The sequence below is a fragment of the Phascolarctos cinereus genome, unplaced genomic scaffold (assembly GCF_003287225.1).
Source record: "Phascolarctos cinereus isolate Bilbo 61053 unplaced genomic scaffold, phaCin_HiC Scaffold_5;HRSCAF=322, whole genome shotgun sequence".
Classification (NCBI taxonomy): domain Eukaryota; kingdom Metazoa; phylum Chordata; class Mammalia; order Diprotodontia; family Phascolarctidae; genus Phascolarctos; species Phascolarctos cinereus.
In genome coordinates, this window is record NW_027555958.1 from 260,044,573 (window position 1) to 260,049,926 (window position 5,354).

The window sequence follows — 5,354 nt, forward strand, 5'->3', positions numbered from 1 at the left end:
AATTTTCTATTCAGCTCTGGTCTTTTCATCAAGAATGCTTGAAAGTCCTCTATTTCACTGAATGACCATTTTTTCCCCTGAAGGATTATACTCAGTTTTGCTGGGTAGGTGATTCTTGGTTGTAATCCTATCTCCTTTGCCCTCCGGAATATTATATTCCATGCCCTGCGTCCTTTAATGTAGAAGCTGCTAAATCTTGTGTTATCCTGATTGTGTTTCCACAGTACTTGAATGTTTCCTTCTGGCAGCTTGTAATATTTTCTCCTTGACCTGGGAACTCTGGAATTTGGCTACAATATTCCTAGGAGTTTTCCTTTGGGATCTCTTTCAGGAGGAGATCTGTGGATTCTTTCAATTTCTATTTTGCCCTCTGGTTCTAATATATCAGGGCAGTTTTCCTTGATAATTTCTTGAAAGATGATGTCTAGGCTCTTTTTTTGATCATGGCTTTCAGATAGTCCAATAATTTTTAAATTCTCTCTCCTGGATCTATTTTCCAGGTCAGTTGTTTTTCCAATGAGATATTTCACATTGTTTTCTAATTTTTCATTCTTTTGGATTTGTTTACTGTGTTGATTTCTCATAAAGTCACTATCTTCCAATTGCTCTATTCTAATTTTTAAGGAAGTCTTTTCTTCAGTAAGCTTTTGGACTTCCTTTTCCATTTGGCCAATTTTGCTTTTTAGGGCATTCTTCTCCTCATTGGCTTTTTGGACCTCTTTTGCCATTTGGGTTAGGCTATTTTTTAAGGTGTTATTTTCTTCAGTATTTTTTGGGTCTCCTTTAGCAAGCTGTTGACTTGTTTTTTGTGATTTTCTTGCATCACTCTCAGTTTTTCCTTACTTCCTTACTTGCTTCTCAAAATCCCTTTTGAGCTCTTCCAAGGCCTGGGACTGATTCATATTTTTCTTGGAGGCTTTGGATGTAGGAGCTTTGACTTTGTTGTCTTCTTCTGGTTGTATATTTTGATCTTCTTTTTCACCAAAGTAAGATAATATGTCTGACTCTTTTTGCTGCTTGCTCATGATCCCAGCCAATTACTTGAGTTTTAAACTCTTTGTTAAGGTAAGAGTCTGCTTCCAATGTGGAGAATGTATGTCCCAAGCTTCAGGGGTTTGTATAGCTGTTTTCAGAGATACTTGTAGGGACCTGCAAATTTTCAGTTCTTGCAAGGTGGTATGATAAGGGGAGGTGTTTACTCCTTTCCTGGCCTGTGACCACAAGTATTCCTTTCTGTCCTGTAACTAACTGTGAGGAAGGGTTCCTCTTCACAGCCACTCCAAGCTCTACCACGCCAGCATTCCTCCTCACCCCAGCACGGCCACCAAACAGGGGCAAAGCAAGAGATTCCTGCCTCAGCACTGGCAAAGAGATCCCTGCAGTCCCTCTCTGATCAGCCACTGGATTCCCCCTCAGTCTGTGGGCCGGAAGCTCGGGAAGCAGCTGCTCCCCCCCAGGGCCACGCTCTTGGGGAATGGAGCTGAAACCCCACCTTCCTGTCTCAGCACCGACAGAAACAGACTTTTCCCATTGACCTTCTAAGTTGTCTTTGGCATTCATGGATTGAGGAGTCTGAAAACCTCCACAGCTGCCCATGCTTCAGTCCTCTAAGGCCTGCTCCAGGTTCACTTTGGAGCTCCCAGCCCGGTGCAATACATCTTTCTGATCAATCATCCGTGTTGTCTTGGGCTGGAAATTTGTTTCACTCTGTCTTTTTGTGGGTTCTGCTGCTTCAGAATTTGTTTAGAGCCATTTTTAATGAATATTTGGAGGGGTTTGGAGGAGAGCTCAAGCAAGTCACTGCTTTCACTCTGCCATCTTGGCTCCGCCCCCTCTCATCTGGACTTCTAACAATGGTTTTGGTATAGCCTCAGATGAAAAAGTGAATTTTATCAGTACAAACAATATTTTCCCAATCTTTAGTATTCCAGTCTTTGTACTGTGTTGTCTATGATATGCATTATTTATTCATAGGAATAGTTAGCAGCTTTCACACACAAAGAAAAAAAAAGGAAGAAAGAAAGAAAGAAACTGGTCTTGTTCTTCCAGCTACATCAAGCCTGAAGATGAAGGGTTCTGAACCTTTTTGTGTCATGAACCCCTTTGGTAGTCTGTTGAAACCTACAGACCTCCTTTCAGAATTTTAGATGATAAAGTAAAATACATAGGATTACAAAGGAAACCAATTATTTTGAAATGTAATTATAAAAATATTTTTAAAAAGCACAAGTCAACTCCAGCTTAAGAAGCCTTTAGTTAGAGGACTCACTTAACCATCTTTCCAGCTGTCAGGTTCCTCTGAAGGTCTTTGTTCTTTCTGAGGATTATACTTGAGGAGTATAGATGGATTATTAAGTATAGGTTATACTTAAATACAGGAGGCTGTATTACAGTGTTAGTTTACAGCATTAATTTTGGTCTTTTCATTTTCAGTAGCACTTTGCTTTGTGTTTCAATGTGACTTATCCTGGTTCATTGTGGGCTTAAATGATCCTTGATTTTCCTATGCCAACAGTTCTTACCATCTTTCTCATAGTCATTGAAATGTGCTCTTTAAGGGTTACAACTTTTGAATGTTTCCTTGGAATAATATGCATTCTTAAGTGCACAGAGTTAAAAAGACACTAAAAGCAATGAAATGTGTGTATGGCACAAAATCTGGTACTCATCTGATTGAATTAACAAAAAGTGGAAACCAGCTCAATCTGGTATCTTCTGATGAATGTCAGATGTTCTTAGTCTAGATGTTAAATACATTTACATTGCTGTCACAAAATGAAACCATATCAAAATTTTGCTTGTCCCAAATAATTCACACATCATTATTTCTAATAATAACTAGCTTTTATGTAGTATTTTAAGGTTTGAAAAGTGTTTTAAAAATAATATTCTCAAGCAACCCTGTGAAGTAGGTGCTATTATTATCTCTATCTTACAGAGGAGGAAACTGAGGTAGACAGATATGTGACTTGTCCAGGGTCATACAGCTAATAAACATCTGGAGGGAGATTTGAACTCAAGTCTTCTTGATTTGAGGTCTAGCTCTCTATTCACTGTGATGCCTAACTGCCTAAGTTGTGAACAGGATCAGCTCTAAGTAGCTGCTGGTTAGGGGACAGGGAGCTGGTCTTAGTGTTAGGGCAGGTGAAAAGGGCAGTGGGCAGATGAGTGGCAGAGAAAGAAAATAGGAGGAAGCTTCTGAAAATATCATTGGGAGATGATAGAAGAGTAGGAAAGTGGCTTGTAGTTGGATTCAGATAAAAATCCATTCATCAACAATATAAATAAGTGTCATGTGCCAGGCACTATGCCAGGTACTGTGGATACAAATTAAAAAATGAAATAATCCTGCCCTTAAGGAACTTAACATTCTATCAGGTGAGACAACATATGCAAAAAACTATAACATGGGCCAGCTGTGTTCAAGTGTAGTTTGTACTAGATCTTTGGCAGGAAGCTGCTAATTACCAGCCAAAAGCTATTGAGTAATCTAGCTTATTTCCATCGAAAATATAAAAAGATTGTTATAAATTAATAAAACATTGATTAGAAGCTCTAAGAGGTTAAACAAATATGGCCAATAAGCAGTTTCCTGCAGTGATTTCCCAGGAGAGGTAGCCTCAAGAGCTACCACCAAGAACAACTGAGAGATGAGGATCCTATTTCTAACAAGTATGGAGACAGCAAGGGGAATGTTGAAGTGACTTTTTAAAATGTAGAATGTTTGTCTTTTTGCTGTGGCCAAGTGTACTATATATGTACAGAGTACAGGTTGATTTCCCTCCTGGGAATGATGCAAAAGTACTAGAGGAATGCATTTCAATTTTCCAAGTTATTAGAAAGAATTAAAGTGTAAGGGCTCCTAGGTAAGAGCAAAGAAGACCTAGGATCTGAAGAGGTAAAAGGAAATCCTAAGCTGTTTTAGAAAGTGCTGTATAAAGAACTACTAACCATTTGGAAGTATGTACTAGGTATGAGAATTCCTACTTACTGGGGACCTGAATGCTTTTTTAAAAAATATTTTAATTTTTTTACATCTCTTACATTTTCCCCTTGTATCTCTACCCTTCCTCTTCCTGCCAAAGATCCCTTCCTTATGAACTAGATTTTTTTTTAAAGAAATAAATTCAGCAAAAGCAATCAACACATCAAACAACAACAACAATACCCTAACATACACTTTGTTACACACCTGTGGCACCCTCACTTCTCCAGAGGAAAGAGTCTTCTCATATCTGTTTTCTGGGGTCAAGCATGGTCTTTATAGTTTCATATAGTGGATGTCCTTTCCATTTACACTGTTGTAGTAATTGTGCATATAAGTCTTCCCTGTACTCATCATGATATTTTAAAGCATATAATATTTCATTACATTCATGTACCACAATTTGATTTGCCATTTCCCAATCCATGTACATTTACTTTATGTCCAGTTCTCTGTTGTTTTTAAAACCACAAAAAGTATTCCTATAAATATATTGGTGTACATGGAACCCTTTATTTTTTGTCAATAATCTCCTTGTAGTATATGCCTAGCAATGGAAACTCTGGGTCCCACACAGTGATTTTAGTTATTTTATTTGCATAATTCTAATTTGCTGTTCAGAATGGTTGTATCAGTTCATAGCTCCATCAACAATATATTAGGGTGTCTGTTTTTCTACAACTCCTCCTACATTAAATTGTTCCCATTTTTGCACATTTGCTGGGTATCTCAGCTTGTTTGGATTTCCATTTCTTTTATTAGTGATTTGAAGCATTCTTTTAGTTTGGTTGTTAATAATTTGCATTTTTGAGGACTGTTTGTTCATATTCTTTGACCACTTACCTATTGGGAATGGCTTTTGGGTTTATATATTTCTATTGTCTATATAGCTTGGATATCAAATCCTTACCTGAGATATTTGATAAAAAGATTTTTCCCCAGTTGAACACTTCCTTCTTATCCTGCACATCTTAATTTTGTTTGAACAAAAGGTGTTCAATTTCATGTTATCAAAATGATTTGTTTTATCTTTTGTAATTACCTGTATCCATTGTTTGGCAAGAATTCCTTCTTTGCCCATAGCCGGCAGTTTGTGTTTTAAGGGATGATGAACTGGATCCGCAAGTGTCATTAGGAAAGGGATTATCTAATAAGAATAAGAAGAAGGGTAAGAATAGTAATTCCTGACAACCTGCTTTAAAATTCCACAAGAGAAATCAGCCCAGTTATTCAGTCAACAAGCATTTATTAAGTGCTTACTACATGCCAGGAACTTTGTTAAGCACTGGAGATAGCTATAAAGAAAGGCAAAAATATCTTGGCTCCTGCCCTCAAAGCACTCATATTTTAATATAGGAGATAATATTCA